The sequence below is a fragment of the Cyanistes caeruleus genome, chromosome 9 (genome assembly GCF_971803275.1).
Source record: "Cyanistes caeruleus chromosome 9, bCyaCae1.hap1.1, whole genome shotgun sequence".
NCBI lineage: Eukaryota > Metazoa > Chordata > Aves > Passeriformes > Paridae > Cyanistes > Cyanistes caeruleus.
The window spans coordinates 9,501,351-9,524,588 of record NC_141709.1 but is presented as its reverse complement, the minus strand read 5'-3'; positions in this window follow the sequence as shown (position 1 = coordinate 9,524,588).

Here is a 23,238-nt window from a genome sequence, read left to right as displayed (position 1 = left end):
TGTGTGTGGAAACTCTTACTACTGAATCTCTTCTAATTTCAGTTATTAGAGCCTTAATCAGGAATGGTCAGGTATATTCGGATTGTATGTTCGGATTTTGCTTTTGCCTTGAGGGAAAAAGATATAAAAAATATATTCTTTTGGCTTTGACAGGATAAAATAAAAAAATATTTTCTGGTTTCAGGAAGCCTATTACTCCCTCATTTGTTCATTTCCATTAGGAGACTAGTGATGCTAATTTAGGTAGGGATTGAACTTCTCTTTCATTTAATGTCAAAGCCCAGATTCTTGTTCAATGTTTATTCTCTGACTCTATCAGATGACTGAAGGTTGAAGACTTAACTGCAGGACCAAGTATCTAATGAACAGTTTCAATGCCTGACACTCAGAAATGAAGCCTTGATAGATTTTGGTTCTTATTTTTCTCAGGAAGAGGTTTTCTAGGAGAAGTGAAAAGCATCAAAATTGTGAGAAAAGTTGCACTTCTTGTAATACAAGATCATCAATTTAGGCTTGGATGTACTCTTAAAATCTTAAAAAATGCAGAATAAAGGTCAGCAGTCCACTGTAAATTATTTGAATTATGGGGAATATTACTACAGCAAAATAGTAGAGAGAAGGTTCTTGCCCAGAAGTAGGACACAGGGGTTGTGGGGATGATTATGATCAGACTTAGTGCTAATATTGTATCTAAATATTGCTAATGCAGTATCTAAGTAACAACTCTGTTGTCTATTATAGTGGATTAGCATACTATGTCATAGTCCCTCCTGTTGTGTCAGTGCTTTGGTAGGACCCTTTTGCTTTCTAAACTCAGAGGAGTCTTGGTGAGCCTGGTCCACATAGTGTCAGACTGAGTTGTACATTCAGCACTTGTGGCTGGGAGTGTGCAGCTTTACAGTCTTTGTCCTGCCCAGCTCTCTGCCCTGTCCCTGAGCCCGTGCCCTGAGGCAGGTGCTGCTGTGTCCCCGGCTGCTGGCCGTGTGGCCGGGTCACAGCCGCCACCCTGCTCAGGATGGCCCGGGAGCCGCGCCGCAGTGAGTTCTGCGACCGGCTGGGACAGCAGCGTGTGGAGAGGGTGGTGACAGAACTGTCACACAGCTTCTCACAGTGACAAATCAATCACTGCAAATGAAAACAGTGCATGTGCCACAGCTTTAAAAAAGTGTGTTTTCACATCATGAATAGCTGTAAAGTTGTGGACAGCATAGCTGCAGGCTAGATTTTTTTTGTAAATAACTACAGATTATAAAGAATTGTGAAAAGTGTTAAAAAAAAATAAATTCAAGAGCTTAATTTTATTGGTGTCTATTAAGTGTGATAATTGCACACGTACCAGAGCATTCCCTTCTAAATCAGGATACAGGGCCACTGAAAATGCAGAGGCTCTTGCATATGGAACATGTGCAACCCTACGTTTAGTGTCAGGAACTATGATGTAAAAGTATTGGGCTAAGTGGGAAAAAGCTTTTCCTTCCACCATAGCTATAATTCCATGATTTCCCCCTTTCTAATGCAGAGTAAAACAAAGGAGAACTCACACAGTTCAGGAAGCAAAAGGAAAAAGTCCACAGTTGAGCTGTTGGGATTTCCAAAACAGTGGAAATGTTTGTGTAGCTCCAATTCACTGGGAAATGACCAGAGGAAAGAATGGTGAACATTCCAGTGGAGGAAAGTAGGATTATAAGGGCTATTGGGAAGTAATTGTTCCCTGGGAGGGGGAGGAGGCTGTTGCACATATTGCCCAGAGAAGCTGTGGCTGTCCCTGGATCCCTGGAAGTGTCCAAGGCCAGGTTGGAGGGGCAATGAGAGCTTATAACATGTAAAGTGCTAAAGCACACTACAAGGTTTACATTTTAAACTCTTGATGAAATACAAAGGAAATACTAAACCTATCACAGTGTCATGGGATGACTTTACCGTTCAGATAGATTTGAGAGCTAAAGAAGTTAAAGCTGCTGGTGGCTGATGGGAGTCTTTTCTCCTGACCAATTATCGGTCATTTCTAAGAATTGACAGCAGTTTTGACCATTGAAAAGTGAGATCAACTTGTGAACACCACCTTAAGATGTAAAGCCAAAGTTCTCTTGTTCTCTTTGGTTTCTGGCTTCTGAAAAAGTAACAAGGCTTTGTCTCGGCCTCCTCCCTCTGCTCCAGGCCGGACAAGGCCGCAGAGTGAGGGGTGGGGTGGGGAGAGAAACGGAGCCGGCCTGGCCTGGCTTGGTTTGTAGTTTCTGCTGCTGGACTGAAACGTGACACCATGAACATCTGCAGCTTTTCCAAGACTTTAATTCTTTTACTACCTGGATAAAATGTACAGATTACTCCTTTTTCCCAGAGAGACAGAGAGAGAGAGACAATCAACATGAAGAAGACAGTGAAGAAAAGAGTTAACTTTTAGATGGGGAAGAGACAATAAGGAGATGCTTTATAAGCTGAAATATTTTTCTGTTAGAGCTATAGAGATACACAAGAGTGTTCTGAAAAAAACTCCTTTAATTCATGACAGAGTATATTAGGAAGAATGGAGTGTTCAAAGTGTGGATTTTGAGCAAAAAGTAGAGTAATTGTGATACAGTGAGGTGCTGGAACAGAGTGAAGCGAAGATTTGAGGCCTTGAGGGCAATGAGAAAACTGTTTCCAGGGAAGCTCACAGAGACAGATGAAGAGAACTTTTGCCTTTGAATAACTCATCCTTAAAAAATGACATCTCTAGACTCATGACCCATACACACCTCAGAGTGATGTGAAATGGGAGGAGTAAACTGATGACAGAATTTCCAGGCAGCTGGCATCAGAGAAATAGAAAACTGTAACAGAAATAGTTTTCTTGTGAGAAACTCCATAGATTAGCGGAAGAAGACTTCTGTTTCTCTACAAAGACTGATGAAAAGACTCTAGCAGGAATTGGGACTGTTTTAAAAACCAAAGTTCCAAAGTTTTTTGTCTCTATGTTGTCATGTGAGCAAAGGAATGGTGGGTAGTGGGGGATAAAAGAGTTTTCTGGAAGTTTATTCTGGTGTTCTTATTCTTGCAGTTTTGTTAATAAACTTTCTTTATTCCTTGTAAGTTTTAAGCCTGTTTTGCTCTTGTTCTAATCCATATCTCACAGCAAAAATAAATAAGTAATTTTTTGGTTACTGCTTTTAAAACCAAGACATTTATTTGGTGCGTTGGCCGAGAAAACGAAATTGACAAATCTAAAACACTACACACAGTTAAGGCATAGTTAACTTTAAAAGAAGTATTTAAAATAAACATTTTCTCTTTGGAAGTCAAACCAGAGGATGCTAATTGTCAGAAATGGCTAACTGCATCGTATGTCTGATGACCCTAGCAAGTGTTTATGAACTAGGCACCTTCAGGCTGGGGAAGAGAAGAAAAAACATTCTCACTAGTGGAAAAGAAGGCAAATATATGACAAGCAAAACCAAAATGGTTAAATATCACAAGATGAAAACACTTCTACAGATTTGAAAGCTATAATTGTATCTCTCACTTTTCAAAGCTTTTATAGAAAAACATTGTCATGCTTGGCTCTCCACCTTCTTCTGTACAGAAAGTATCTATTAAAATGCTTTGTGCTATGATCCTCATTCTACTTTATTCCTGTCTTGTCCTGACTCCTTCAGCAAGTTGAAAGAGCCTTGGATACTTTCTTAGAGACCTCTTTCCTTGAGAAATATCTAATAGGTATTTCTTAATATGTTGGAATTGATAAGAAAGATAAACTGGAGGTCACAAAGGCACATCACTCATCTAAAACAGTTTTTAAGAATCTTTTGAATTACCTTGTCCTGACAAACTTGTGAGGCTTGCAACAGAACATTTCCATCCTTTCATTTCTTGGTGTTCCTTACTGTAGCAGGATAATAGTTTCCTTTTCATCATCCACTCTTGGCCTCAAATTCCATTAACAATAAACTGTCACACACATTTGGACCCTGCATACAGAGACACCGGCTTTGATTCTTTCCTCTCCACTCATACAAAGTCAATTTAAAACATTGTTTGCACACAATTGTCCTCATTTATTGGTTCAGTCCTGGAAGAAGTGAAAGGGGCAGTAGGCTACATAATGTAAATCTGGCCCAACTTTTATCAAAGTACAATTTGTTCCCACTCCTACATAGATTTATTACACCTCTGTAACAGGACAGCTAGTGAGCAAACTTGCAAAATTATGTTGGCTGAAGATGTAAAAAATGCTCATCAGTACGGATTACAGGCAGAATTTCTATCTGTATCACAAGAAACAGACTTTGGATGCATACTTACATGTCCCACTTCAATAAAAGCCTGTAAAATTCTGGAGCCTCACAGTTTGCATGACACCAATGAGTATTTTATGTCATGTGGAGGAAATACCTGCTTCTGATAGTGCTTTCTTACTTATACCTCAGTGTACCTGTATCTTGAACAGGTAGACATGCAACTTCATGAAACATACTTTGAGTTTACTAATTCTGTTAAAAAATAAACAGCATATAGAAATGAGAGAAATCTGTCAGTGAAGAAAAAGCAAATGACCATTCCTTAAAAGTTCAGTTTAATTTCCTACATAAGGAAGACTTAGGAGTTTTGAAGAAGAGGAAGAAGTAATATTAAAAAAGGGAAAAAATGCTTTAAAACTGAAGTTAATGACCAGCTAATGTAAAGAAATAATAAAAGTAAGTAAGAAAAACAAAAGCATAGGTTTTGAAACAGGAAATCAGAAATAGATACCATCAAATTGATTTGCAGACTATGGAGCAGTGAAATACAAAATCTAAAACCAATCTTGCATACAATCAGTGCTTCCTGCTCTTACTTTTAGATGCTAATAATTTTCTTAAATTTTTAGTAGAAATCAGGGAAGTATCACCTTCTGCATTCAATGTCATGGGCAGTTTGAATCTCAGTGCAGTAGTTGTAGGGATATATAGTAGATATAGTATATATATATATATATATATAGTAGTTATAGGGATAAGTACTGCTATAGAATGCATTTGATGATGCATATTGAACTATTTTAACATGGAATATAATCAGTCACCCGTGTTCCACGTGGTGTTGATATTTATGCCCATGCAAATGATTTTCATGATATATCTCTATGCCTCCCATTTAATGGAACAGTTTATAAGAAATGAATGAATAATCATGGAAATACAATCTGTTCAAGATTTAATTTTTTTTAAAGTATATGGTTTTAATAGCAAGGCTCAATGAATATTCTACCAATTCAAATGTAAAAATAACATTCTCTTAAATTTTAGGACATATTTTTCCACATGGTTTAGGGTTTGGGGAAGAATTTGCATTGATTAAGACACTCTAAGATTCCTAAAGTGATGATGACACGTTGGTCATTCTCAGGAGTGTATTAATTCACTTTGAAGGGAGCCACATTGCCGGTTTTCCATGTGTCAATCTCTTGGGCATAACGAGTCTAGTAAACATATCAGCTAAATATTGTGATAGAGGAACCATATCAGTAAGAGTTAAGGAAAAAAATAAATTCTTTTTTGTCTGGTTTTGAAGACAAATAGCAGTTGTATGCACAGCCTAAGGCAATCTTTGGCAGAGACGTGAGAATTTTCTAAGAAGTATTGCAACTATAAAAGCCAAAATAAAAGGTGATAGATTCTATTAATCCCAGCAAAGAAAGCACAGCCATCCTGTCGAGAATCTATGTTCATTTCTCAAAAGCTCATAAAGGTTAATGATATCTAAATCTACAAAGATTATTTTCCTTTCTAGGTGTAGCTGGTGCTTATTTCTTTTGACAATGCTTCCAAGAAAAATTTAACTATGACTTTTAGAGTGGGTCAAAATTGGACTTATGTCGTTGGAAGATTAACTAACTGTTCTACTATTACCATGCTAGTAGTAATTCTAATTATATAGTGGAATACATGGCACTGGACTTGCAATTCCTTAATATCAAATGTAATTTCCTTTATTTTTTTAAAATACTGAATTATCAGGTAGTAAGGGCACACAAAATGGAAAGTAAATGTTACTACAAGAAAATCTGCTCAGTGAAGTTCAGCTAACAGTTCAGTTGCCCTTTTCTAGCTAATTGAGGAGATTGTTTGAAAAAGTAATTGTTGATGTTATGCCTAGAATAGAATAGGAATGGGTTTCAAGGTGGAATAACATCTACAAAAATTATTTCTGAGCTTATTGTTCTTCACAGGTGAGCTTCAGGGATCAATCTGCAGATTTGCTCTGGAAATGCTACATTACATTTCAGAGAGGGGACTCTACTTTGCAAAACCTCAGCACCTTTCTGTACATATCAGGTGCTCAGGTTGCCTAGACATCTCCAAAGGATTTAGAATTATTTTTTTCCAAGATATTATATATATAATAGATATATATATATATAATCTATATTAGAATTTCCAGTTCAACACAAAGAGGATCCTTCATCAGAAGCAAAGATAGACTTCTTTTTTTCTAGTTTCAGACTCAAACATGAATCTTGCAGTTCTTCCTGTTCATAATCCATCCTTTTCACATGAAACCTGGTGACCATAATTAAATCACATATCTGAATAACACAACTCATTCTTATAGGGGAGATGGAGGGGAGCTGAGGACACCCTGAGCAAACAGAACAAGTTTAAAACAAACTGGGTGAGCTTTACTACAAAAGAAGTTTTATTAGCTGTTACTCTTCACCCATGTTATAAGTTAGGTCCTTGTAACCACTTGACTACAAACCATCTTACACTGTGACCTTCCCCAAAGGCACACAAGGACATTAAAAAGATGCTGTTTGTGAAGGTCATGGCAATGAATGATGTCAGAGAGGCTGGAGATGCATTTGTTAAAGATACAAATATTACTGCTGGAAGAACTAAACCAGAGATACTACCCAAGCTAATGAGAGAAGAAATATGAGAGAGCCTAAGGTGATGTCAAGATGATGAGCTGAAAGATATTTTGACATTTTTTTTCAGTTTTATTGTTTTTAACTTGTATGGACTTCAGAGCCTGAGATCAGTGAGTAATTAGGTTCCAAGTCACAATTTAAAAATCAAATGCACTAGTATACAAGAATCTTCTGAGTCTCAAGCTAGAACACCACAGAAACCATTTACCAGCTAGGAAAGAGTTAAGAATTCAGACTAAAACTTTGATTTTTGTGGATAATTTACACAGAGGCATAACTTGGTTCTTTATAAGAAGTCAGTTTCAATTTTGTTATGGTCTATTAGTTAAAACCTCATTTTATACGTACACTAGGAAAGCTGATGATCCCACAAAGACACTGAAAAATAGATTTTTAGCTAGGAAGATCAGCATATTCCCAATGACATCAGTGCAATTTTATATTAGCTGAGAGTTTTATTGAATTCTTTCCTTTCTCCAAACAAAACTATCAATTTAGTTACCTGCACCAATAACAAATCTAAAACAGGAAGCCAAGGTGACAACACTGACTAAGGTGTCTTCTCAATTACTGTCAGAAAAGCTGGGAAAGAAATTACAATTCAATGTTGGTATCTGCTCTTACCCAGGGGTAAGAGTGGCTCTCCATCCAGGGCCTGATGTCCACCCACTGGTTTTGTAGCACTGCCTTGGAGAGAGAGGAATGAGGGGCCAAAGGGATCAACACCAGGCAACTCGAAGGTACTGTGGGCTCATGGAGGGCACCTGCAGACAGCAACTCAAAAGCCAGAACAAATCATTCTTTGGGAATTCAGCAATGTGTGGGGAGTGGGGTAAACTCCATTTTCAGCAGGAGCTACCAGAGGCAGCAGCATGCTGTTTAACAGTCAGAGGGGTCCTCTCCTCTGCCAGGGTGAGGATTCCTCAGCGTCTGAGAATATGCCAGCAGTGTGCCCTGTGTGATGTCTCAGATGATGGAGGTGATATCCTGCCTATATGAACATGCTTGGCCAATGAGCAGGGTAGATGTTTGTGGGTAAGCTGTAACTTTTAAAAAGTTAAAATAAGCTAAAATAATATCTAAAAGAACAGGACTGTTAGTTGTACTGGGCTACCAGCTCATCATCAGTTAACCTAGCTGCTAGAAACAGCACCTAAAGTTAGGAAAATTTTCCTATGAATGCAAAAACATTAATTGCTTGGGTTAGAACTAAAAGTTCAAGAAGTCATTTATAATATGGGTATTTTGGGTGTAAGTTTAGGTTCTCCAGCAGAAATTCATAGGATTTTTAGCTAGTATTGTTTAGATACAAGTGTTTGCTATCACTGACCATCACAACAATGTCACTATCATATTTACAGTTACTCAATTAACAATAGAGTGAAAAATGATCAGGGCTTACCTGCAGCTTAACAGTAGGTCATTAAAAAGATTGTAACCATCTGTTAGAGAATAAATGAAAGTTACAATCTGTGCTCATCTCTACAAAAATTTAGGCTATTGTTATAACTGCAGTCTAATTGAAAGGAGCCACCACAACTTTTATAGCATTAAATATGATATGTTCAGTCCCAACTACACAAATTAGAAGTCAACAAGTATGTAAGCATGTGGTATAAAAAGGGAAAAAAAACTGTTACTGAAAATGTTTTTCTAAACCAGCTAAACTGTTACTACTTGCTCATAATTTTCATTGTCAATATTGTTTAGAAAATCTAAAAAGCAAGATTCCTAATTTCTTACATAATAAATCCCCTCCACTTTATTTCTTTCACTTCCCTAAGAGAGATTTTATGAATTTCTATTTATTGTATTTGAAAAATTTGTTTGCCAAATGAGGGATAAGGAGGAAAAGTGATAAACCTATCAAATAAGATTAATGATGAAACTTAAAACTCTTCCATTTGCCTTTGAAGTCTGCCAGTCTTGTTTTGTGTCTACTGTGAGAATGAAGATAAACTCAGTTCTAGAAAGCAAAGAAAGGAATTGAGCTGTTTAATCTTCTTATACTGATAATTGCAAGGTGTGATAGTTCTTTATACTCTGTGCTTTCATTGCTTTCATATGACAAGACCCTTTATTTTATTTTAGTTTAAACACATTCTGCTATTTTTAGAGATGGCTTCTTAAAAATTTCCTTGTGTTTTACTGATCACCATATTTGGGGCAAAGAGAGAGCCATCTCAGACAGTTTCAGTTTTTCTTCCTTGGTCTATGAAACCAAATGGTGATTGAGTGCATATTTCACAAGCCAAATCTGCCAAGTCTTGGAAGACAATTTTGGTTTCCCCTCTGTACCCCCATTGTGGTGGGTGAAGATTTGGGTGAAGATTTTGCTTTGCACTCAGTGCTGGTGGCTGAGGAAAGGTTAAGGCATAGAGCAGAATATGGACCAAAGCACACTGCTTGTAATCTTGTGGATTTAACATACTTTATGTCCTGCATGTTATTTTATAGGAATATGCTCAGACCTGCTTTTCCCTTGTTTACCTGCCCCATAATGTATTTCTACGTAAAAGCAAGAACTCCACAGTAAGGCCTTGCAGGGTTTGCTTATTTAAAATCAGGCTGTATAAAGCAGAGGCTTTATACACTTGTAGCACTTATCACAGAATTCACAATTATCTTTTAAGGGGCCTCCAGCAGAAACACAGAGTTTACTGCAACCAGTGACTTCCTCAACATTTATTTGAATGCCAACCTTAGAAAGTTGACAATTACAAAATTGCAAATGGAAGACAATTCTTGAAAATATGAAATGTTTTCCCGAGCAGCAGTTCTAATCCTTTGTTTTAAATGCATAAACAATGAAATGGCCATCATCCAGGTTAAAAATAAACTCATATCTGCAGGGTTTTCCTGGCGTTTCATACATTTTGTGCAGTACTCCCCAGCCTCAGGAAACAAAAGAATTAAGAACATTGTCACTGAAAAAAGACTCTTCAGTTAGGGTTTTATTGTGTATTCAGAAATTGTACTATATTTCAGTATTTCTTCTCTTAAGTAGTAAGAAGAAAGGGGAAGTTATCACTCTGGAACAGGTATTATATGGGATGTGATGCACTAAATCTAGTTGAGCATCAACTAAACTCAACTAAAGATCAGTTTTGCAGAAGGTGCTCTTCAGGACTTTAAAGCTTTTAGTAAGGTTGGATGAAAGATTAATTAAAAGATGGGAGAGGAAAAGTAAAATCTTGTGGGGTCAAGGACTGTAACTATCCAAGGATTTGGAGACAGGGATTCAGCCTTGTTTCTTGTGCACCAGAGTGAACATGAATGGCAGAATTCTTTGAGTGTTTTCATCTTTATCTATTCCTTCTTATGTTTTATTGTCATGGGAGAAACTGGTAAAGGTTGAAATGATAGTACCTTGGTTTCTTTTGGACAAAACAAGCTTTTATGGTAGAAGTTCTTTACCTCTCAGCTGAATAACTGCTGTTACTCCAGTTTATAAAGCCATTTAAAATGTCTCAATGAAATCAATCTTCAAAACCTTTCTACATTCTGAACTAAACCTTATTCTTGCAGTGTATACTTTCCATTTGAGTGGAAGATCAGAACACAACTGTTGGAAACTGAAAATCTGCTGCCTTAGAAAAATCCTGAATTGATGCAGTAGTGAAGGTACACAGACATTGGGTAGAGAAATTATAAACTTACGTCTCTATAGTTAGAAGTAAGAATATCTCTTATATTAGGTTAAATAGTTTGAAGTTTAAGCTGTAATAGTATGACTTATAGAGGAAGTTAGAGATCCAGAAATTATAACAGAGGTGTGTGTATCAGTGTGTGACCTGTCAGCTTAGTGGCTAAGAGACAGATGCAGTGCAGCAAAATTAAGCAAAGGTGACAGGTTAATAAGTGACAACAAGCTTTGTGTCAACTGCCTATTGGCTAAAATGTTATAAATTGCTGTGCAGAGAAGAAATGGGTGACTTCCCTGAGCTATGGCTGACTTGTTGCTTCTAAAACTTCATGCCTTGAGACTGATATCTTATTGGGTTACTTGAGCAATAAATCATCTCAAAGCATGGTGGTCCCATCCCTTGTATTTCATATCAACAACAACAAGTTTACCCAAATGCACTTCACAAGTATTTAAAGGTTGGGCTTGATGGATGATCTCGGGGGTCTTTTCCAACCTTAATGTTTCTATGATTCTATGATGTTCTGTTTGCAATCAAAAGGAAAAGTTAATATGGACAGTAAGTTTGAAAATGTTACCAGGACAGAAGGAGAAGTTTTCTGTGTCTTATTAATTTCGTTTTATATCAGTATTTTTTAGACTAGAATCAGAGCTCTGTGTATTAAAAAAAAAAATAAAAAAATTAGTATAAAGCTCAAGTTACTCTATATTCTGATTCTTATACAAAGGACTGAGAACAGTCAAATTTTGCATCACACAGAGTAAATTTATTTCCTTGCTTTGTTGCCTGGAGGATCCCATAGGATGGGGGAAATAAATTTACTCTCTGCATTCCAGCTATGGTCTTGTGGTTATTCCTATTCATGCCACCTGCCTGTGTCAACTCTTACAATCCTGAAAGATGGACTCAGGGTGAGGCTAACCACAGTGCACATGAGAGCAGGGGAAGGTAGGCCTTGCTCTTTTCCCCATAAAAAATGATGATGGTTTCAAGAATTTTTTGATGTGTAGTTTTTAAAAAAGAAAACACCAAGGTTGCACCACCAGGCTGAACAAACTCTTGTCTGAGGTAAAGATCCAGAGTGAATCCAGTTAAAAACTTTTTATTTTGGTAATTTTAGAGTAATTCTTATGAGATTGGCCTAGACCAGGAAGCTATGAGGGTTGTCAGAGCAGAGAGAAGCACTGAAGAAAGGCTGAATGAGGGCAGATTACTTCCAAGTAACCTTGTCTTTTTTAACTAGAAGGTCTGAGGACTTTTCTCCTTTGCTAGAGCATCTTGTACCTGGTTTGTAATTTTCACATTTTCTATGAAACTAATCTCTTAAGCTTGGGATGTGATGTGTCTTTTGTTGTCCTTGGTTTGATGTAAAAATATAACCAGCTGAAATGTGCAACAAACACACTGAAATAAGATAAAAAGGCCTTAAAAAGTAAATTTCAAAAGGTATTAAAGGTATCACAGAACTGATGTAAGTGCCAAGAGCTGGTCATTCTAAAAGCATGTAGATTTGAGTCAACAAACAAACTATAAATTGGAATGAAGTAGGAAAATAAGGGAATGATATATTTTTATAATATGCATGTAATTTAATGTCTTTTCCTTCTGAGCCCCTGATTTTTACCTGCTAGATAGTTGTCTGGAACTGTGTTAGAGAGACCCCATAGCAAACTGCATTTATAGCACTCTAGATAAACATTGAACAGAATATGGAGCTCAGAAGCACCACCACTCACAAAAGATGGAGCTGAAAACTCCCCACTAACATGGATATAAACAGCAAACCGTCATCTCTACAGCACCTTGCGAGTGGGTAATTATGTTCCCTTGTTGATGCACTGCTGGGGTGTTAACAGCTCTACCTGCTGCCATGCATCCTTTTGGGATTGGTGCAAAGGGTGACACAGGCTGTGGTTGCCTGAAACCTGCAGTGCTTTTGTCACACTGTGAACTTCCCCAAGTGAATCCAAAATGTGGCCTCAAGTGGACGTGACAAATAACAGACAATGCTTTTGGCTGCACTCAGAGAGCCCAACGAAGGCAGGTGCAGACTCTGGGTTCTACACTGGGGACTGGGGGATCCAAGGAACCTCTTTGCCTGTGTCTTTAACACCAGTGAAGAACCCTGGGACCTTCAGAGCCCTCGTTTGGAGGATTGCAACTTGAAAAGTGGTAAGCTCCCGGTTGACTTTGAGCTTGTATTTGCTGCTGCAGCTGAATGCAAATAATGCAAGTAAGTCTTTGGGGTCTGATGGGTTTCATACCAGTGCACTGAAAAAGTTGGCCAGGGTTATTGTGAGACCCCTCTCCTTTACTGTTCAATAGTGTTGGGAATCTGAAGAGATCTCAGTTGACTGGAAGCTGGCAAGTACTATTCCAGTTCTCAAGAAGGGCAAGAAAGAAGACCATGGTAACTACAGGCTAGTCTATTTCAGTTCAGGACCTGGTGAAATCATGACCAGGGTATTCTGGGAGTTATTGAAAATCACTTGAAAAACCTTGCAGAAATTGATCAAACAAAAATGAGATCAAGAATGTAAAGCCAAGCTTTACTAACTTACTATCCTTTTATGACAAGGGTACCCACCCAGTGCACAAAGGGAAGGCAGTGGATGTGATTTTTATTCCAGCAAAACCTTTGATAAAGCCTCTCACATTATCCTTCTGGATGAATTGCATTTATCCAAATTCAAAGATTTTGAATTAGACTATTCAAATTCTCAAAGAATTAGATAAATGGGGAAATACCTCCTCATGGCCAGTCAGTACTGATGTTACCCAGAGTTCAATTTCAGGCCTGTTCTATTCAATGTTCTTACCAAGCTTGGGCACGGGAATTGAGTGAAACTAACTTTGTTGTTGACTAAATTAAGAGAAACAATTGATTCCCTCAAGGGTACAGAGGCCTTACAGAGGATAGAAATTAGAATACTGGGCAGTCACTGATGCTATGAAATTCAACAAGTACAAATGGCAGGTTTGGCACCTGGAGTGATGTAGTCCTGGGTGTACATCCAGACCAGCATGCTGGGCCACCCCTCTAGGAAGTCTGTTACTCTGTTTGACCATTCTTGCTGTAAAGAAATGCTTCCTAAAATTAAACTGGGACTGGGCCATCTGGAGATCATCCACTAAGGTGTGTGGACTTTTTAAAGACAGGGTGCAAAGAAGGTAGAGCCAGGCTCTTTTCAGTGCTGTCCAGTAAAAGGACAAGAGGCAATGGGAACACACAGAGATTATTCTGTCAAACATCAGGAACACAGAAATCTGTTTTTACTGTGAAGGTGAATGAGCATTGGCACAGTTCCCCCAGAGACATTGTGGGGCATTCCTCCTCAGAGATATTCAAAAGCCACCTGGATATTGTGCTGTGCAACTGTAGGTGTCCTGGGCAATTTTGATTCTGTGTTGTTCCTGCATGGGCTAATTTCACCAAATTCCTCTTTCTTTGATACCTTCCTGGAACCATACTAATGTTTCCAAACTTCTGCTCTAAATAAACTCTGTAAGTTGAAACAATGAATTCTCTGAAATTTCCCAGAGATTTCCTAGCTCCTGCAGTGCATCTGTCAAGCTCTTAAAGTGAACTGCAAGAGTTATGTCTTGTCTTCAGTTCATCTAAGGATTAGACATTTTAAATGATTGCATTGAAATTTAAGTTTTGTTATTGTAATTCTTGCACTACCTCCTAAACTCTTGAATTTCACTTCTTGGGGAGTGGAAAATAAAGATGGACAAGTTTTATGAGGAATCTCCTGTCTTGGGATGTAAATAATTGAATGAATAGCTTAGAAAATGAAATAGTTTTCATTATGTATGAATGATTGGTTCTCCAACAGACATTCTAATTTAATGCATACATGTCTTAAATATGACTATATATTGAAAACTTAAATTCAAACATTTTCCCAAGAGGTTCACCCAGCTGGTATTTCTTAAAGGACAATAGATGAAGTAAGGAAAAAGCAACATATTAGATGATACACTGCATAAGAAATTTCCAGAAATTATCTGCATGTTGAGTGCTCTGCCTCCCAGCTGTTCTTCAAATATGAAGCACCAGTCAAAATTACACCAAATAAATAATCCAATGTTTCTAAAGGGCTTTTTCATTCCTTCCAGTTTCTTATAGGTTTCTAAGCTAACACATCAGGCCATTATGCAAATTAAGTAGTATAGCATGGAAGAAAAGAGGTTCCACACAAATTTCATTTTGTCAGGTTTTTTTCTGTTTCTGAAGTGTCCTCACTTGTATATATTTATTTATAAAGGTGTTGTGCAGGATGTGCCACTTCTCCCAGATGTCATCTGCAGAGCTGCAACTCTCAAAACTTTCACTTCCAGAATAAACCACAACTTTTTGGGGAAGTTGTTTACTCAGGAAAATAATCTCGTTTTCACAGTTTATCACTGTGAAAACATATAAGCTAATACTTACTTGACTACTCTCTACAAAATGAGAGTTTGTTCCAGAAATGCTTCATGCAGGAAAAGTCAAGTTAAAGTTCAGAAAATGCTTGCTATTTTACAGTAAGGTATATGTTACTTCTTCAAGAGATTTTGGGCAATGTTTTTTCCTGAAGCAAAGTCAAGACATTTCCCCAAGAGAATTTATTTTCTGGGGTGGAATTTCCAGTTGGAAGTAGAAAGACAAGCATGACCCTCTGTCAGCAGTGGTGCTATAAACAGGACTCACCTGACTCCCTATCCAGAGTTAGACTAAGAAAGGATTCTGTATGCTGGTGACATTGCAAGACTTCATGGTTGGCCTCAATGGCCTTAGAGGCCTTTTCCAACTTCAAATGTTTCTGAATGATGCTAAGATTTGATGAGGGTGTAGCCAGTGGCTCAGCATGCATGGATGAGTACATACATTCATCTTCCGATTTCTCTGGGGTTTTTTTAAAAATTTTGCTGCTTTAACAATCTTTGAGAAGTCTTGGATTTGTTTGGGTGCAAAATAAGATTAAGAGCAGGCATGGATTTTTTTAAAATACAGTTCCAGTCAAGAAGCAAATAGAGATTACAGATGTTCAGGTGTGTGGATTTAAAATAACTTAGTACAAACAAGAGTGAGTAGATGGCTGACAGGAACTTGTAGAAACTTGAAAGACATTTTACCATAAAGAACATGCATTATTTGCACAGAGAGGGCATTCACACCACCTCTGTCAGAAAACTTGAGCACTTAATACGAAGTTAGAGGTGTAAGTTCCCATTCAGTCAAAGAGATACTACCAGGTGTTAATCCAGAGCATTTAAAACTGGCATGTAGGGGAGAATTACACCCCCAGATCGACCAGCTGTATGAAAAATTATTGTCTTCTTCAACATAGAAATAGCCCACAACCAGCATTCTAAATGATAGAACAGTATCTGTGAAGGGCAACAGCAACCTGTGACACATGGATTGCTGATTTGACCCTACAGGTTTTCCCTCTTGCAAATAAATCACCACATGCATGGGAGAAAGAAAGAACCCACCAGCTTTTATTCTGTGTTAGTAATACCTTATGGAATTCAACCATCAATTCAATCATCATCTTTTCTCCTCTAAGGTATTTGTTAAGTGAAGAAGTATATTATCAGAAACCAAGAGGAATTAGTTTCCAGGAAAGTGAAGTACTAAGTAGGAGTTCTTAGAGTGCAACAGCAAAGCTGAATTCATTTTGAAACATTTAGGGTTACTAAGGCATGAGACCCCTTTGGTCATTCTTTATACCTTAACCAAAATAAAACAGAATTGAACACTATACAATCTCCCACTGATAAAAAATCATGGAAAATAATGAAAAAAAAAAAATCCTACTCTAGTGGGGGAAAAAATCATTAAAGGGAAACAAAAGTAATTAGGTAAAGGACGTTGAACATTATGTGGAAATGGCAGAAATTGCCAAATTGCCATGTTCCTGACTATTGATACAAATACTGGTGGGGAAGGATTATTCTCTTTTCCTCATGCCTAGCATTCAGAGGTGAATAGGGATGTGAAGTAACTAGCTGAATAATGAAAGGAGCGGGAAGAAACATCAGTCTGTGCAAAACACTGTTTTCATACTGATGCTAGAAAACATGTAGGCATAATTCATACAAAATACTCAAACACAGAACACCAAGGTCACAAAGTAACAACTCTGAAAGCAACTCTGTCTTCACATCTGAAGTTTTTAAGCTGGGAAAAACATAACTTACTGGTATTTAATTTGAATTCTCTCTCAATAAGTGGCAGGAACTATATGGCCTCTCTGAGGGCTGTTGCATTATTTACTTCTTATTGTTCTTGGGAGTGTGTTGTTAGGGAAGAGGCAATACAGATAACACCACAATATCCTAAGACTAATGTAGGAGACGCTTTCTGGGGACGGTCAGAGACACGGCAAAGACCTCTATAATCGAGTTAAGTGTTAGAAGTTTATTTCAGGGCGTGGGGTAGAGAGATATAGAGAGAGCAAGAGACGGAAAAAGAGCAAGCAAGAGAAAAAAAGAGAGCGCAAAAAAAGAGCAAAAAAAAAGAGAAGAGAGCCCGGAAAAAAGAGAGCAAAGAGCAAAAAAAAAGAGACCGAGCTCTTCTATACTACTACTTATATAACCTATACCTTTGAATATTCTATTCCTTAACTAACCAATCTTTCTAAGTATACTAATATAGTAACATTTGTGTACAACCTATAGAAATCGCTATTTTTGCATATTTTTAGTTATCTCAGGGTCCTTCAGACCTTTCCTTATAAGGCTGGGATGAGGGGTCTCAGCTTGGTTTTATTGCAGGAAAGAATGTGTTCTGGCATACCAGCCCGGTTTCTTTGAATTATTCAAACCGTGCTATCATTTGTATTTCTTCCTTAGCCTTTCTGGCTACAAAGTCATATTTATAATTTCTTTCTAATTCTACCTTCCCAACATCTCCCCCGTTTTGTCTATGAATAACTAAGATATTAGATACGGTTCTACACATTAGTTTCTGCATGCATTGGAGTATACAAGGTATAGCTATTAAAACTACAATTATCACTATACAGATTAAAACAAAAAGATAAAAACAACATGCACTTGGGTAAACGACAGAACTCCATTTTTTTTCTTGAGCTGCTTCTGGTAGATCACTTTCTTCTTGAAGATTCTGCGTAGATCAGGCTTGGGCGTCTGCTTCTTGGCTCTTTTTTGCAGGTTCACTGGCTGGTGTGGAGGTTTCAGCAGACTTCGATGTGCAGTAGGGTTTCAGTGAGCTTTTGATCTCGTGCCTCTGCTTGAGCCGCGATTACTGCAGCTTGTGATGTTTGTGCTAAAAGAGCTTTTTCCAGCTTCTCCCCTAAGGTTCTCCCCAATTCAGTTGCTTGAATTGCTGCGACATGTTGTGGACTTCCTATTTTGTTACAAGCGTCTATCATTTCTGGCACTGTTGGCTTTTCTTTTCCCAGGGCTTTGATCACCTTCTTACATTCGGCATTAGCATTATTTTCGATAATGTCCCGTATCATAATTGGACGGGCTATATCATCACCACACTGGCGTTCAGCAGCTTGAATTACACGATCCACAAATGTTGTGAATGGCTCAGAGGCTTCTTGGCTAATAAGGTTATAAGCTTTTTCATTTCGGTCATCTGGAGGTTCACCTGTGAGCTTTGACAGGGTGAGAGCACGCAAATCTGGATCATTACTACGTCTATAATTGTCCAATACATTTCTGAGTAGTCTCTTCCATTTCAATTCCCATAGCATAAATTGCGAATCTGTAAGGGTGATGCTAGCAAGATTTTTGCAGTCATTGGGTGTGAGAGTATGCTCTTCTAGTGTACTTTTCAGCAGTTGTTTAAAATATGGAGAGCAAATGCCACTGTCCTTTATCGCTTTTCGCAGTTCTTTTATCTCTTGGGGTGGAATAGCTGTCCATGTTCTTGGACCGCCCGCCTGCTGACTAAATAACACCGGCATTGCTAGGGGGTTTATGTTTTCTTCTTTGCAAATTTGTCTTTTGACTTCCAGCCAGTTTGTAAGTTGGCTATCATCATAACATTCTTGGGAATTTATGTGTAGTGGAGCTTCGGATTTTACAATCTCACTTTGAAGTGGTAAAGTCAGGGGATTAGCTGTTGCATGCATAGAATAGTTCACTGTCTCTCCTGTATTTATTAATGCAGATACTGTGTTAGAAATTCCCCTTTCCTTTTGTACCTTTTGTGTAGTCAGGTGTAGCGGCGGCCTTGTAGTTGTAGTGTCGGCTGACAGTAGCTGCGATAGGGGACGGTCAGGGGGCAGAACGGGGTGCTGGACTTGCGGATAAGCCTCTGGGAGCTGCGGCACGGCCGGGGGCAGGGAAGCAGGTTTCAGTTGTTCGCAGTTGTAATACACGGGGGCATCTGACAGCGAAGCGGCAGTTCTTGGTGATATTACAGCCGGGTCTGGTAGAGGATCGGGGGGATACACAGGACCAGACGCTGGCGGGAGTAGCGCGGTGTTTTGTGACCGTGTGGAAACTTGTGGCTGACACTGCGTTTGTGTAAGTTCCGGTCCAGGGTCGGTGGTGGCCGCCCTCGTGGTAGACAGAACCGGGACCTGCTGCGGCTCGGGACCGCGTGGCCAGAGAGAAACAGCAGAAGGAGCTGAGGGGCCCGGGGTGGACCGGGCAGCGGAGGCTGGAACGTCTGCGGGTCGCGGCAAAACGGGAAGCGGAGAAAAATGAAACAACGAGATGTTCGAGGCAGCAGTGGTCTGTGTCGGCTCAGGGGCCGGGGTGTGACCCGCTGCTGCCGGCGGGGCTGACTCCGCGGTGACAGGAGGTAGTGGAAGAGTTAAGGAAGAGGCTGAAGTGTGGTTTTGTAGCGCAGATAGAATATAAGCGGTAGCCGCGATGACGGCCGCAGGGTGCAGCGGGGGAGGAGCGGGAGATTCTCCGGTGGGGAGGAGGGGTGGTGGAGTTGAGGCGACAGCACCGACGGGGGGAGGAGCCACGATGACATCGCTGGGCGGAGGCGCAGGGGCGGAGTCAAGGGGCGGGGTCGCACCGGTGACGGGAGCGGGAGGGGCGGGGTGCACCGCGAGGGCAGAGCCGGGGGTGGGCAGCGCGGGGGTTGTGACAGCGGAGACGGGGTTTCTGGAGGGAGCGGGGAGCTCGCCGCTTGCCACACTGGGGGCGGGAACAGTATCGGGAGGGGGAGGGGGAGCAGGGGCGGGGGCCGCAGGGTCTGCCGAGGGGGATGGGGTCACCGGAACAGATTGCGAAATCACGGGGGCTGGGGGGGGTGGGGAAGGGACGCGCGAAACTGCGGATGCCGGAGTCGCTGAGTTTTGGGGGGCCGGAACGGGCCTGGCCACGTTTCGGGTCTCCGTGGCCAGGGACAAACGCGTAGTAGGGACCGGATCCGACGCGACAGCCACTGATGGTTGTTGCTTATTATGAAAGAGTTCTACCAGGGCCCTGCACGCTGGGACCAGCTGCGCGGCTGTCATATCGCGGTGTGAGATATTATTAAAGAGTTTAATACCGACCGTGTCCCAAAAATCTCTAGTAAATACAGCTGAACGGTCAGCGTTGGGGAAGTTAAGTAGAGTCCATTCTAAAAGATCTTTTAGCTCTTGTTTCGGTAAATTATTGGACTCAGAGCGTAATAAATGTTTTAGTCGCTTATAGAGGTCTCTGTCGTGAATAGAGTAAGATTGTCCCATGATTAAAACTTGTGCGCACTAACCTCAGTACCGGAGAAAACAGCGTATCCAATCCCAGCTTCTCGTGGGGGCTGGCCAGGCTCCCCTGCTGCGGCTCCAGACGCTGCTTGTTGGGTTCCTTCACCAAGCTCCGCTTCTAGCTGTTGCTTTGCAACACTGCAGCGAGCTCAGAACCCCTTTCCAGCACAGCACCAAGCGGTGCCAGGCACCTCGCTGTGCTCCACTCCCGGGGCTGAGTCTCCCAGAGCTCCAAAAGACACCGATCCTCAGCGTCTCTGGACTCAGGAACTCCCCTTGCAACTTTAAAGAGCTTCGGCCCAACTCGCTGCTAAGCAGCGTGGTCCTTGCTCACGGTACTGGGAAAGCAGGCACGACAGATAAGTGTTAGTTACCGTCCATGAGGGTCTCTTACAGCTGAAGAAAACGATCTGCTCCTGCCTGGCTCGCCAATCTGTAGGAGACGCTTTCTGGGGACGGTCAGAGACACGGCAAAGACCTCTATAATCGAGTTAAGTGTTAGAAGTTTATTTCAGGGCGTGGGGTAGAGAGATATAGAGAGAGCAAGAGACGGAAAAAGAGCAAGCAAGAGAAAAAAAGAGAGCGCAAAAAAAGAGCAAAAAAAAAGAGAAGAGAGCCCGGAAAAAAGAGAGCAAAGAGCAAAAAAAAAGAGACCGAGCTCTTCTATACTACTACTTATATAACCTATACCTTTGAATATTCTATTCCTTAACTAACCAATCTTTCTAAGTATACTAATATAGTAACATTTGTGTACAACCTATAGAAATCGCTATTTTTGCATATTTTTAGTTATCTCAGGGTCCTTCAGACCTTTCCTTATAAGGCTGGGATGAGGGGTCTCAGCTTGGTTTTATTGCAGGAAAGAATGTGTTCTGGCATACCAGCCCGGTTTCTTTGAATTATTCAAACCGTGCTATCATTTGTATTTCTTCCTTAGCCTTTCTGGCTACAAAGTCATATTTATAATTTCTTTCTAATTCTACCTTCCCAACAGACTAAGCCTCAGCAAGATCATGTTTCTGGGGAATCATGTTTCTGCCAAAAAGGAATTTAATGAGGTGACAGATTGCAAAGGATAATCTCCAGCCTTCCTGGCCAAGAATATGGAGAAATAATTCTCCAGGTGACCAAAGAATAGTTTCAACCAGGAACTAAAACAAGGTGTAGAATCACAACTTCTGTAGAACTTTCTGGAAGGGCATGAAATCTCACATGATTTGCATTGCCACTGCCATTTCAAAAGGCATGATTTCCCTGCATTTTGATACAGATCACCAGCTATTTACAGATATGTTGGACACTCTGCACCATCTCCAAGCTGGTTGCACATATAAATAGTGAAGTATGTAGTACAAGATTGACAATTTTTAAAATTTGAAAGTGGACTGTGGCTGACACTGCTTAGGGTCACCCAGGAAATGGTGTATTTGAATATTGAATATTTGAATATTGAAAATACTATCATGAGACATATGAATTAGGTCACAGATAAAATTAGATTGCAAATCCAACAGTTACTGTACAGGTACTGTTGTTTTTCACCAATATTGTAATGGGACCTAAACTAAATTACTGTGGGGAATTTTCCCAGAACACTTTCTATAACTTCTTCTTCAAACATGACTGAAATTCTTTTTCACTTATGGAAACCAAGTCAAATCATTTGAATCTTACAGGAGAAACTCACAGGCATTAGGCAAGCAAGGACAAGAATGAGAAGGGCTTATAAACAGCTTTTTTTTCCTGTGAACTTAGTCCATACAAGACAGGGCTTTCCTTTGACAGTTTGTTTTTGGTTTTTTTTCCTGTTAAATCACTGTGTCTCTAAAATGAAGCAATCTCTGCATTGATTGATTGTCAAAAGGTTTCTTCTGTCCACCCTAAACCTTGCTGGTCCTCATTTCAACTTCATGTTTCTTCTTCGAAGCAAAAAGCTTTCAGCCCCTTGTCTTTAATTTTCATAAATTCACAAACATTTAAAGCCAATCCACCATTATAGTCGGAATTTCTTCCATGAATCTCCCCCTCCTCCCCACTATCCATTGAATTTCCATGTCAGTCACTGGCTTACAGAGTGGTTTTGCAGAAGTCCACAGTCAAATAAACTGTTTTAATACAACTTTGTCATAAGGAATGCTCATTCTACATCACTTCAGGGTAGTTGTCTGCAATTTTAGTGACTTCACTCACCTCATTCAAGCCACATATCGGATAGTTGTATGAAATTCCTATATATTATTGTTATATATTGTTTGCTCTAAGGTATTTCAGACAGAAATAGGAAGCATCAATTTGATACACAGTAAATAAGGCATTTCAACCAGACAGAGAAACACAATGTATTATTGTATGAGCATCAGTGCTATTTGACGTATCCTAAGCTGTGAGCTACTAAAACTTATATAACTACAATATTCTGAAAAGGCAAAATAGTGATGACTTTCTCTGAGGCTGAGATTTGACCAACCACTTCAAGGGAAACCTATTCAGCTCAGGTACACTGTTTATATTGACCAAAGGGTTATTCAAAGAATTTTTTGTCTTCTTTTTGTGTGTGTGTTTTCTGGCATCTAACACAGCTTTGAACAAGTGCACAGCTGTTGTAGTGCATCTAAAAATCTTGGTACCTCCCAGGGGTAAAACTCACCTCTGGTTTGTGTAATGTTAGTTCCTACCTGAAAACCTTCTTTCCCTCCCCCCCTTCCCATTGGCTGTGACCTCCCTGCATCCCCTGATCACCCCTGCCCCCTGGTATAAGAGATGAGACCCAGAGCATTTCGCTCTCTCTCTTGCCCCGGATGGACGACAGACAATAAACCCGGGATTATTCCAGCAAGTTTGAGCCTCCTGTGTCTGGATACTTTGAGTCTGTGTTGTATCCACTCCAGGACCCCCTCCACTGCCTGTGCCCAGAGACGAGCAGGCTCCACGGGGGGTGGGACAGAGGGGTCCCATCGGGGAGCTGGACAGCGACAGAGTGGCGCCCGACCGTTGGGGCTGAACAAGCCCACGTTAAAGG